We start from the raw sequence: 14204 nt of genomic DNA, 5'->3' as shown, positions 1-14204 counted from the left end.
AACTTATCAGTGGATGGGTTTATGTTTAAATTTGCTAGCCAGAAATTTTTCAAAAAAATTAAACTTAAAATACTACAATCTTGGTCTAAAACGTGGCTTATTATTAGAAAAAGACTGGGGTTGTCCTACTATTCAAACTACGCCCCAATTTGGGAATCTCCTGGGCTTCCACCATGTATGAAGGATAGTTTATCAGTCACACTAGAGCATGCAGGGATTATAAGATGGGGTCAACTAGTGAAGGAAGGATCACTATTTACATGGAAGAGTTAAACGAACACATTGGTCCCGGAATGTCCAGATTTAAGTATATTCAGCTGGACAGTTGGATAAGAGCCCAGGGTAGAAAAGATAAACACCTTGGGAAAGTTAGCCGCTTGGAACAACAACTAGTGGAAAAACCAGTGGCTAGAAAGGAGGTAGCTTTGTGGTATTGGCAGATTCTTGAAGAAATAGATGGTGACTTTACTCTCCCAGACCAACTGTGGGGGTCAGTAACTGGCCTTCGCTGTGAAGAGATATGGCTAAATTCTTTCGCCCTTTTACACAAGATTGTAAAACCTTCATGGTTAAGAAGAAACCATCTTTTCTCAGTACACCGCGCATATATCACGCCACTTAAACTTTCCAAATTTCTCCCTGATAAAAAATGTAACAAATGTAATCTCACGGGCGCATCTGATGTCCACATGTTCATGGAATGCCCTGCTTTAAGTCGGTTTTGGGAAGAAGTGAAGGCTACGTTAAACTCCATTATGAACACATCAATTTCAATAACATTACCACTCATTATTTTTGGGCTGGAAGATAACATTACTGGCAAGGCAAGATCATTTCTTTTTTATGCCATTTTGCTTGCAAGAAGGCAAATTTGCATGCACTGGACAGAGGTAACAGCCCCCTCACACTCGGCATGGCTCACATCATTATACAAGACATCTAAAGTAGACCTCAACAGATCATGTAGCAAACGAAATCTGGCTTTTTGGGATGTGTTGTCCCAGTGGAAATAGAATCCGGGGTTTTTTTTTTTTTTTTTTTTTTTTTTTTTTCTTCCCGGGTCCTATGATTATGCCGATAATACTCCTTGGACCGGGTCTAGCCTCGATACGATAATGGTCCAACAGGTTGAAAAATACCTAGATGGAGTCAGCTCAAATCCCTCACGGTTTTGGCTATTATCTCCCACCCATAGAATATCTCGAGTTCTGGTAAAGGAAGGTCGAAACGGAAAACCACTACGGAGTGGACCCTTATGGGAAGGACTCGCTAGGTGGTTGGTATCGGTCACATTGAGGACATGGCAAATGAGGACACAAAAAAAAAAAAAAAAAAAAAAAAAAAAAAAAAAAGAAAGAAAAAAAAAAAAAAAGGATAAGGTAGGACAAGCCCTGGTGTGTGTGGCATGTCCTAATAGTTGTCATGGACAGGCAGCAGCGCAGGCTCACACACGCCACTAACCTTTGTGCAGGGTGTCCGGCAGAAACGACTTCGGATGCTAAGCTCTCCTCTCCCAGCCAACCACGAAACCCACAGTGGAAGCAAAACTCACTGTGCGCCCTCGTACATAGCCGGGAAAGGGGAAGTGGATAAAATAATAAATGGGTAGCGATGATTCGTTGGGATCCCCCGGGAGTCTGGTCACCAAGATGTGGAAGACAGCAAGGAAGGGCCCATCGAATTAGGGAAGAGTAATGAACACCATTAATACTATATTTCATGTGTCTCGGGTCGTAGACTAAACAATTCTTAGGCACCTCACTTACCGGAATCATACACAACCCAGGCCGTGAAAGAAAAGCCCCACAGCAATCCTGCTTGACCAATAATAGTTCTGCCAGGTGTTCAGGACTGCAACAGGCAGTAGTCGCAATGAAAGGAAATAATCGCGGTTGTTAAGAAGCACAAACCGCCCTCCCAGGTTTGCCACGAATTGAAGACAAGAAACCAGCTAAACGAACTTCACAGGAAATATGTCTCTGTCTCTATGGCAATATTGTCAGTGGAATCATAAACAAAAGCAACTTGGAACTACATCTCCCAGAATCCTTCTCCTGGGGAGATCAAACACGGAATATCAGCGCAGCGCGTCTTCCAGCAGAACGCTCCCTGATAAATGAATTTCAAAACAAACGAATTGTCCCAGAACCGCCCTAATCTAACTAACTAGGGATGAAAGATCACGAAGGAAGAAAACGAAAGCGAGCCCGCTTTCGCTACATGAGTACTTAGCCACAGAGCGTTGTCAGCAGCCAAGCACTGGGGGAATCATGGGTTTTTCTCCTGGAAACTTCTTTCTTCTCGCTGGGATCCGGCAGGGAAACACCTTCCGCCACTCCGATCGACTCTAGAATCACATTGACAAGCACCGTCCGTGAGGATGGGAGGTGCTAATATGCCTTTGGTCTCGTGGCTCTTCCTGCTTGCCCCTTGGAATGCTGGTCACTGTAGTTCGCTCTACTCCTCCTACACACATCCCCGCAGGCATACCATCTCCTAGATCTTGAAAGTAGAATCATTCCTCGTCCCCCGGGCACCACAATCGCTACAGAACCCCCTCTCGAGGACTGCCGACTCGGCGGTCGACCCGGCTTACCCGGATGTAGGGCATGGAAACGGTCAACTAGCTCTGGACAGTGCAGATTCCCCAGAGGTTCCCAGGACCGGTCTTCAGGGCCATAACCTTTCCACTCCACCAAGTACTGGATTCTGCCCCTCACCATACGGGAATCTAGAATGGATTGCACCTCAAATTCCTCCTGACCATCCACATCAATCGGAAGTGGAGCTACCGGTAATCTCATAGTGGGAGGGCAAGGAACCAGGAGGGAGACATGAAACACTGGATGTATCTTCCAACCCACCGGGAGCAGGAGTTTCACAGCAACAGGGTTAATCACTTCTACTATACTGTAGGGTCCTACATATTTAGGTGTCAGTTTAGTATGCCCTTTAATGTGGAGATTCTTGGTGGAGAGCCACACCTTGTCTCCCACTCCATACGATGGTTCTACTCTCCTTTTCCTATCAGCGAAGCGTTTCTGCGCGGACTGTGCATCGGCCAGGTTGTTACGTGCATCCAACAACACCGCTCTTAGATGTGCGTGGTGTTCATGGATGCTAGGAACAGGGGAATGGACAGGCCACTCAAAGGGAAGTATGTTTGGATGATACCCATGGAGGCAAAAAAATGGTGAACAACCCAGTGTTGAGTGCACAGCATTATTATATGCGAATTCGGCCATCCAAAGTAACACAGTCCATTCCATATCATTCCTCAACGAGAAACAACGAAGATATTGCTCCAGGGTTTGGTTCAGGCGTTCTGTCTTGCCATCCGTCTGAGGGTGGTAGCTGGAGGACAGATGGGCATCAATGTTCAAGGTGGTACATAATGCCTTCCAGAACCGGGAAGTGAACTGAGAACCCCTGTCGGTGATCAATACACAAGGAAGACCGTGAGCCCTGACGATATGTTGAAGAAACACTTCTGCCAATTCCACTGACGTGGGTACATCCTTCAGAGGTATGAAATGGCCCATCTTCGTCAAGTGATCGACGACAACCAATATTACTGTCATTCCATTACACGGGGGCATCTCAACGATAAAATCCATGGAGAGAGTGTGCCAAGGTTGGGGAGGTATGGGCAAAGGTCTCAGCAGACCCACCGGGCGAGCATGCACAGCTTTTCCTTGCGTACAGATGGCACAATTCCTCACATAAGACCGGACTTCTTCTCTTAGCTGGGGCCACCAGAAGGAACGTTCCACGATGGCAATGGTTTTGTACATTCCCATATGACCTCCCAGGACCGAATCATGAGACCAAACCAATACTCGTTGCCGTAGGGCTTCAGTGGGAATGAATAATGCAGTATCCTGATAGGCGAGATCATCCTTTATAGTGCGATGCTCCGGATCTTCTTGTATCCATTCAGGTATGTTCATATCTGCAAGGGCTATTTTCACGTCTTCAAAAAAGTTGCTTGATGACAGGAGAGCTACAGCCCCTACTCTGGCAGTTGTTTCCTGAAGGATCAAAGGTGTTTCTACCTCTTCGGTCTTTCTCTGTTCGCCATCCTCCAAACGTGATAGAGCATCTGCCTTCCCATTTTGGGGTCCAGGTTTGTATTTGATTATGAAGTCATAGTCGGAGAAGAAAAGAGACCACCGTAATTGTCGGGGAGTGAGGGCCTTCGCTGTCTTCAAAAATAGCAAATTCCGGTGATCCGTGTAGATCTCCACTGTATGGACCGCTCCTAGTAGATAGTGACGCCATTCCTCACATGCCCTTTTGATGGCTAAGAGTTCTTTATCCGTTATGGCATAATTCACCTCACAGGGCGTGAGCTTCTTGGAGAAGAAGGCAACAGGATGTACTTGGCCTGTACTAGGGTGTCTTTGGGAAAGCACTCCTCCCACAGCATATTGTGACGCGTCGGTCTCCAGGATAAATGGCAATTGCGGGTCAGGGTGACGAAGAATGGGAGCTTGAGTAAACTGCTTCTTCAGGTATTGAAATGATGTATCAGCCTCCTTACTCCACACAAAAGGCATATTTTTCCTTAACAAACAAGAAATCGGATGAATGATTTTGGAGAAATCCTTGATAAACCTACGATAGTAGTTTGCAAAACCGAGAAAGCTTTGTACAGCTTTCACAGTTTTCGGTGTAGTCCATGTGAGTATCGCTTCCACTTTGTTCGAGTCCATTTGAAAACCCTTCTCGTTAATGATGTACCCAAGGAAAGACACTTCCTGGACGTGGAATAAGCATTTCTCCAACTTGGCGTATAGAGAGTTTCGTTGTAAACGGTCCAGCACGGACTTCACATGTCCAACATGTTCCGAAAGAGTGGAGGAGTACACCAGGATGTCATCAATGTAGACTATGCAATAGGTCTCCAGACATCCCCGCAGAACCTCATCCATAAAAAACTGAAATGCTGCGGGGACATTGCACAGCCCAAAGGGCATTACCCTATATTCGAACAGGCCCAGCTTCGTTCGAAACGCAGTCTTCCACTCATCCCCTTTTTTGACACGCACCAGATGATAGGCTCCGCGTAGATCGAGTTTGGTGAAGTACCTGGCTCCTTTAAGTTGGTCCATGAGCACTGGTATCAAGGGGAGAGGGTACCGGTTTTTGATGGTCACACGGTTAATGGCTCGATAGTCTATACAGGGTCTTAATTCTGCGCAATCCTTCTTGGGTATGAAAAACATAGGGGATGAGGCGGGAGATGATGAGTGTCTGATGAATCCTGATGCTAAATTCTCTTCAATGTATGTCTTCAGATATTCTGTCTCCTTCTCGGTCATGGCATAGACCCTGCTACAGGGAATATCTGCTCCTGGTATGAGATCGATTCTGCAGTCGTATACCCTGTGTGGAGGCAAATGAGTAGCCTGTTGTTTGTCAAACACAGGGGAGAACGACTGATACTCCGAGGGGAGTATGGTGGCACAACAATATTGCTCCGGAGAACATGAAGCCGCCAGACAGAGAGAAGACGAGAGTTCTGGAATGCAGGGAACAGCAGAAACCTGAGTACAATGCTCCTGACAGTATGCGGATGACAAGGTGATAGTGCGCGCTGCCCAACAGACCTTTGGATCGTGGAGAGTTAACCAGGGCATTCCCAAGATGAGCCGGAATTGGGGTGCATCAATGAGATCAAACTGGATATATTCCTGATGATCTTTTCCAGTTTGCATGAGCATGCAAACATGATAGCTGCTGGAAGTCGATTCTGGATTGAATTACCTTAGCCTTGTCAAGACTCGACTACGGGAACGCATTATATGCTGGGATGCAGGCACAGTACTTAAACAAACTACAACGCCTGCAGAACTCGGCAGCACGCCTAATCCTAGACATCCCTAGAACAGAACACATATCACACCATCTAGATACATTACATTGGCTCCCCCTGGCAAAACGAATAAGGTTCAAATCTCTATGTCTAACATATAAGGCACTCCAGGACAAGGGACCCTTGTTCCTCAGAATCCACCTAAAGCCATATACCCCCTCAAGAGAACTAAGATCAAGCCAGGCTAAGCTGATACAAGTTCCGAGGTTAAAACAGGCAAGATGGGGAGGCAGAAGCTTTATACTGCATGCTGCTAAAGACTGGAATCGTCTTCCCCTTGCTATCAAAAATAGTACCTCCCTGATGTCATTTAGGAAATCAGTAAAGACATGGCTCTTCAACCTCCGCTAAATCCAGCTCCCGCGTCATCAGGACAAGGTCTCTTTCCCCAGCGCCAAGACGCCCAAGGGCATACGAGCGCTTTACAAAACTACAAATCAAATCAAATCATGGGACAGGTGTGATAGGCCACTGGACCCGATGATAAGACCGTACCATCCACTGCTTTCACCAACTCCGGTTTTTCTTTTTTCTCACAAGCAATCCCGATCTTCAGGGCGAATTCCTGATCAATGTAGTTTCCGGTGGCTCCTGAATCTACTAAGGCGTCAATATTCAATGATTTCTGAGGGGTGACCCAGAGGATGATTTGAAGGTTCATATGTGCCACTGCAGGATGCAAGGTATTTGCAAGACAGGGGGAGATCATTTGCGGCAAACAACCCAAGACAGAGACCTCTTCCTGGTTTGGGTTCTTCAGTTTTCCGTCGGTTGATCGGACTCTACTAGGGCTTGCACCCTTGGAACGGGGTTTCTGGCTGGGACTGTATTCCTGGCTCTACAGTCCTTAATGAAGTGGCCTCCTTTTCCACAATAAAGACATTGCTTCAAACGACGTCTTTTCTCCTTCTCTTCCTGTGTCAGTGGTCCACGGATACCACCGATTTGCATGGGTTCAGGGCCTTCGGAGGGTTTAGCACGTTCTTCAGTAGGACCCCTAAAGCGAGGGTAGAAAGGGCGAGTGTCTCCTCTTGATCTATCCCCTCTCCTCTCTAGGAGCCTGTGATCCAATTGGACAGTTAAATCGATGAACTCTTCACAGGTATCGGGCAACTGTACCACTTGTGCAAGGACGTCCTTTAATTCTCCACGAAGGCCTTGATAAAACAATGAGATACGTTTTGCAGAGGGCCAATCGGTCTCTACCACCAGCCTGTTGAATGAGGTGATATAAGACAACAAGTCCTGAGAACCTTGATGTATGGTGAGTAGTTCTCTATCCAGGGTCAGCATATGGGATTTACGATCAAAAAGCTTGCGCAACTCAACACAAAAAGCAGAAAAATCGTGCAACACTGGGTCATTCTTCTCCAGCAATGGGATATTCCAACTGGCAGCATTACCCCCCATATAAGACATCATAAAAGCTGTCTTCGCCGAATCATCTTGGAAAACCCCGGGTTTACATAAAAAATGTAACCTGCACTGATTCAAGAATGTTTCAAATTTGCGGGGGTCTCCGTAAAAGCGTTCAGGGGAAGCTAAAGGAACGCCTACGGTCTGTACCACATGTACAGTATGAGCAGCTTCAGCCGATGAGGCACTAGAGGTGGCTAATTGAGGGGGAACAGAGAACCCACCCCCTTCTGCTTCCACAGATTTTTTTGCACCAGGGGGAGGTAATGTAGCTGGTTTAATATAAGGACTACCTCCTGTTCCTTTCTGGACTAGTCCTGCGACTTCCCTTCTTAAGGTACCAACTTCTTTATACAGGGTCTGGTTTTCTGCTCTAGAAGTAGCTACTTCCTGTTGTAAAGAGGCCATGCCTTCCACCAGGGAAGCCAAGACTGCTTCAACATTCATCGTTCGGGCCGGTGTGTAAACTTGGGCTTGTCAATCTGTCATGGACAGGCAGCAGCGCAGGCTCACACACGCCACTAACCTTTGTGCAGGGTGTCCGGCAGAAACGACTTTGGATGCTAAGCTCTCCTCCCCCAGCCAACCACGAAACCCACATTGGAAGCAAAACTCACTGTGCGCCCTCATACATAGCCGGGAAAGGGGAAGTGGATAAAATAATAAATGGGTAGCGATGATTCGTTGGGATCCCCCGGGAGTCTGGTCACCAAGATGCGGAAGACAGCAAGGAAGGGCCCATCTAATTAGGGAAGAGTAATGAACACCATTAATACTATATTTCATGTGTCTCGGGTCGTAGACTAAACAATTCTTAGGCACCTCACTTGCCGGAATCATACACAACCCAGGCCGTGAAAGAAAAGCCCCACAGCAATCCTGCTTGACCAATAATAGTTCTGCCAGGTGTTCAGGACTGCAACAGGCAGTAGTCGCAATGAAAGGAAATAATCGCGGTTGTTAAGAAGCACAAACCGCCCTCCCAGGTTTGCCACGAATTGAAGACAAGAAACCAGCTAAACGAACTTCACAGGAAATATGTCTCTGTCTCTATGGCAATATTGTCCGTGGAATCATAAACAAAAGCAACTTGGAACTATATCTCCCAGAATCCTTCTCCTGGGGAGATCAAACACGGAATATCAGCGCAGCGCGTCTTCCAGCAGAACGCTCCCTGATAAATGAATTTCAAAACAAACGAATTGTCCCAGAACCGCCCTAATCTAACTAACTAGGGATGAAAGATCACGAAGGAAGAAAACGAAAGCGAGCCCGCTTTCGTTACATGAGTACTTAGCCACAGAGCGTTGTCAGCAGCCAAGCGCTGGGGGAATCACGGGTTTTTCTCCTGGAAACTTCTTTCTTCTCGCTGGGATCCGGCGGGGAAACACCTTCCGCCACTCCGATCGACTCTAGAATCACATTGACAAGCACCGAGCGTGAGGATGGGAGGTGCTAATATGCCTTTGGTCTCGTGGCTCTTCCTGCTTGCCCCTTGGAATGCTGGTCACTGTAGTTCGCTCTACTCCTCCTACACACATCCCCGCAGGCATACCATCTCCTAGATCTTGAAAGTAGAATCATTCCTCGTCCCCCGGGCACCACAATCGCTACAATAGTGAATTACAGCCTTTTTTGTTTTTCACTATTGTAAGGCCCCTCTCCCCTCAGAGAACAAAGGATTTTGGAGTATAAATATTGGGACCCGGATCCCATGAAATTAGGTCACTTTGGACTACAAGAAGAAACCTTTACTGAGGAGAGGAACCTGAAGAAACTGAGGAGAGACTATTCCTAAGCTGAAGTGCTGCTTGGGGGATTGGCCTGCAGTGGTTGCCTTACTGCCAGAGGAAGGAGAAAGGAACTTTGTGTACTCTGCTTTCAACTTGTGAAGGATTTCCAAGGGCTTGGAAAAGAGCTTGCATCCTGCTGAAGTCTCAGGAACACCAGACTTCAACCCCCAGGACCCCAGAGTTCTTTGGAAGTGCCTGCTGCTGTTTTGGGCCTTCTGAGGAACTGCGTGTCGCAAGAAGCTGGAAGCGTGACTCAACGAGAAGAAGCGTGTTGCCGTCACTGTGCCTTCCGTCGCAACTCCGAAGGAGGGTGTCGCCGCTGGAACTGTCGCACTGCACCGCATCGGAGAGAAGCGTGCCGCAATGAAGAGGAAGTGTGTCGCCGGCGCTGCTGGTGCCGCCGCAACTCCAAAGGAGGGTGTCGCCGCTGTAGCTGTCGCATTGCACCACATCGAGAGAAGAGTCTCGCAACAAGGTTGGAGCTTGTCGCCGTCGCTCTGCCTGCCATCGCAACTCCAAGGGAGGGTGTCGCCGCTGGAACTGTTGCACTGCACTGCATCAAAGAAAAGCACCTTGCATCCCAGAGAAGCGGGTCGTCGTCGGAGCTGCTGCCGTCAATTCGTGGATGTCGCCGCTGTAGTTGTCTCATCGTGCGGAAGCTTCACGCATCGTGGGAGAAGAGTGTTGCAAGTGGATCTGCTGCAGTCGCATCGCGGAACAAGGGTGTCGCCGATGCAGTCCACGCATCGATCCGAGAACTTCTCGCATCCCCGAGAAGCGTGCCGCATCTGGAAGATCTTCACGTCTTTAGTTCTTTGCACCTGAACTTTGCCGCATTTCCCTCGCTGCGCCATTGCTTGTTGTGGAAGCGCAATGCAACCTAAGGTACATTGACGCAAGGTGTTGCATCTAAGAACTAAACTGAACTAAGCTAAAATCTACCATCTTAAAGTAACAGTATTGTGTGTTTTTGTCGTTTATGGTCTTGTGGTAACTCTATATAAAGTATACTTATTTTTTATATAAAACCTTGTGTGGTGTACATCTGTAGTATTGTCACTAATTTACTGTATGTGGTCACAAATGCTTAACACACCACCTCTGAGATAAGCCTGTCCGCTTGTGCCAATCTACCAAGGGGGTGAGCAGGGGTTATTTTAGGAGTGTAATCCCCTTATCCTGACTAGAGGCAAAATCCCTATTTGTCACAAGTACCTACCTGTGCCAACTAGAGACCCCCAAATCTAACAGCTTGTATGGAGAAATCATCATTATTGTGTCCTTTAAAGTGCGATACCCCGGGGATCAGAATTTAAAGCGTATGATCAATGTACTCTATTTCAATCTCTGACCTTTAAAATGGGACATAGCATGCAAATGTCGGTGCTTAGCCCACCACAGTCTACATGTTCTTGTATTTATTTGTCTGTTTCCCTGGCCTGCTTACATTTACCTGGAGAAAATTGCAAGATACAGTAATTGATGCAAAACTCGTGAATTTGATCCCTGAGCAGCCATGAGTTTTCATAGGGATCAGAAAAAAACGTTCCAACCATGATGAGCACCTAAATGTTTCTAGGATGCTGTTGTAGATGAATGGGGATGGCAGCAACTCCAACAGCATCTTCCACCACTGCGACAGGCAGCGCCATTGACGCATCAGTTAGTCCATCCTCAATTGGTGTAAACATCCAACATCATAATTGTATTTAGCCTGGTTAGTGTGCTGCCTGTGATCACATAGCTACTGGGTAATGCTGCTTCTGCAGTAACAAGGCATAAGCACTGTTGGCACACTGAGCAGTCCTGGCCCATTTGTGTAATACCACTTGCACAATGGGCAACCATAGCCTTTTGTGCAATACCAGTGGTATAATGGGCAAACCTGACCTTATTGTGCAATACCATTGGCACAATGATTATCCCTGGCCTTTTTGCGCAATACCTTTGGTATAATGAGCATTCCTGGCCTTTTTAAGCAATATCATTGGCACAATGGGTAGCCCTGGCTTTTTTGTGTACTGCCACTGGAACGATGAGCAGGCCTGGCCTTTTCTGCTCAATGGTTCTGTCAAGCTGGTACACTGAGAATACAGAAATTCTGAATATTTGAGTAGGTTTTGGCTTCTGTGTAACTTCAGTTTAAACATGTTTTTGTGAGCTGGTTTTCTTTGGACAAGTTGAATACTTGCATCAATTTTTTCAATTTTCCATATGATACCAACCAAACTCTCCTTCCTGATCCCTATACCTATGGGGAAGATCAGACTAGCTGGTCAAGGTAATGATCCTTTGAAACTATATATGAGTGTCTGCATGCATTATAGTATGTATTTTGGGTCAACTTTGTAAATGTATTATTATCTTGAAGAACATTCTCATGACTCAAACTCTCCAACATGCACTCCTTCGCCCCCAAAAGCCCCTCAGAACTCACTTGACAAATATCCACCATTTGGAAGTGAGTGTGTGCCAGTCTCATTTGCTATGCACCCTTGCTTGCCTTTTTTGCAGGATTTCAGCCACACTACTTTTAGAGTTAACCAGCTGCCATTGCCAGTTACCCTATAAAAGGGGTGCCTGTACCCATTTCACACTCCTTGGTATGTCACTGCCTAATGGCGGAGAGAGCGCAGGGGTGTGAAGTGGAACCCCACAGTGGAGAAGTGTGGCTCAATGATTGGAGCGGCAGACCCTGATGCAGAGGTCTAGCCCGGGACCAGGGTTCAACTCCCCGCCTCGGCAGGTCTTGGGCTCAAAATTCCACAGACCTGATCATTCTGGCCTCGGTGCCTATTCCAATCATGGAGTCCCACTCTGCAAATCTGGGCAATAGCTTGCTTAATCTCCACAACGGCCCCCACAATGCTAAGGATGCCTGGCCTTCACCCTGGGGGTGCCCAGGAGTGGACGCCTCACAGGGAAAGCCAGGATGGGTTCCACAGCGGTATTTGCACAAGTCCCTTGAGACCCTTGCTGGTGAGTAGTGCGCTATACAAGTATCAATTTACATTTACAGACCCTAAAGGGCAAGGGGTTCCCCAGTATTCTCTACCTGAAGGAGGCCCCTCAGCATGTCTGTGCAACATGTCTATCTACAGCATCTGCAGTGTGCAGCATACTATGAGGGGACACTGTGCATACTCAGGACTGTAAAGAAACAAAATAACGTAATTGTTCCTCTTAAGGCCGAGCCAGCCGGACACCTTAGATGAATGAATGGAGACTGCCGGAGGAAAGCATCCTCGACAAATCACCGCTTCACTAAGAAGGGAAGAGGCAGCGAAGAATGACTAGAGCAGAGGTAGGGTTTTCACCTTTCCCAGAGAAAAATATTAGCTAGCTCTCTCTCTTCATGTTTTAAGATTCTGCAAAGACTTGAACATGATTCTTAAGTAGAACTATATATGAAATAATCTGTATGCATTTTAACATTGCCGTTCTGTCTTTGTTTACTTATGCTATCTGTCAGGGGCCATTAGGGCAGCTGAAAACACATTTTTCTTCTTACATTAACTGTTAAAGCTATATCTTGATGAGTGAAAATAATAAAAGCCAGGACATAAAATTTTAGCTTTGCGTGTGATTTCCCAATGTTTCTATTAAAGGATCTGGCTAGAACCCCAGCGTTCTTACTTCCCTCGGGTTTGCTTTGAATAAGGTGTCAGGCTAAGGTTAAAAGCAACATGCAATACATGTAGGGGCTTATATAAAAACCCCTTGTTCCACCAGTGCACCCTTTTTTAAGTGGGAATAAGTGATGCACCATTCGAACAAGGGGCTTATAAATAAGCCCCATAATTTAAAAAAAAATGACATATATATACCAATAAAGCACAACTTTGAAAAACAAAAGTGAGCATCTTTCCTTAAATATTTCCAAGTTCTTTGTGTAGATTTCGTATTCCAAAGTGGTCTACAAAGCAGATTGCCTACAGGTTCTATAAAAAGATTCAGTGAATTCAATATTCAAATAACCATTTTAAGTTGCAGTATTTTAAAACAGAGATCTTAACCTGGTTCTTGTTATTTTGCATTTCCCATGATAGACAGGACTACAAGTACCAGAATGCAATGCATCAACTACTTACACCCAAAATGGTAAAATGTGATGTCACTACGTAGGGTCAAATGGAGGTTTTTTTGTAAACATATACATCATGAAAGCCTTTTCCTTCATTGTTGCCACAAAGTACATTTTTGTTTTTATACTGGAATAACAGAAATGTTCAGCGGCATTGCAATTTTAGTTTCCAAAGGAAAATCTTTCTCTCATGTATAACAAGAGCATCTGTGATACAAAAGCATTGTCTATGGGCCTGCAGAAGGAAGCTAACCAATCACATGATTTTAATTGAAAGATGATAATGGCAGGCAGCTGTAATGGAATTATTGCTGAAAGGGGAGGCTTCAAGGATTTACTGAATTGCAAATGGAGTTAGTGCATATTCAAAAGCCATTTTGTGGTTGCAAACCTATTACTTTGTGAATCACAGGGACTGGGTATCCAAATTATTGTAGGTTTTTAGGTTCTATGTTAGGCAAACAATAATTTATATTCAAGTGGTATGTTGCAGTGAAAGATGTAATATGTATTAAGTTGGACTTTTTGTATAATTTTAAGTAAAATATTTACTTTTCTGTTTTGAATACCTGAAATCCAAATCCAAATATATATAAAGTATAATTTAGGTCTGCTGGTTTAATTATAGGCAATCCCATATCTAGACTATAATTCATAGCACAAATATATATATTTATACATGTGATCAAGGCTGCCTATGTGTGCAGCCGAAACGGGTCATGCTGACAAACGCAATTCTGAAATAAAGATTATGCACTAAATGATTGTTTGAAGCTTGTTTGTGGTCTGCACCTGTTTCTGGTATCTGAGGATCCCGAGGTCAGGACTGTTTTGGAGATATATAACTTGCACTAAATAAAAGAAAAAGCACCTTAATTGGTCCGTGTCTGCGTGATCTGTGGCGTGGAGGATCCCTAGTACATGGAAAACAAAGACTGGTACTTGGATATATATATATATATATATATATTCAATGAAAAAACCATAGGTTATAGGCCATATATAGTTAGGAATTAGCATTTACAAAACCTTA

Source organism: Lissotriton vulgaris, chromosome 8, assembly GCF_964263255.1.
Source record: "Lissotriton vulgaris chromosome 8, aLisVul1.2, whole genome shotgun sequence".
NCBI classification, from domain to species: domain Eukaryota; kingdom Metazoa; phylum Chordata; class Amphibia; order Caudata; family Salamandridae; genus Lissotriton; species Lissotriton vulgaris.
The sequence above is the reverse complement of the archived record's forward strand: the minus strand, read 5'-3'. Positions refer to the sequence as shown.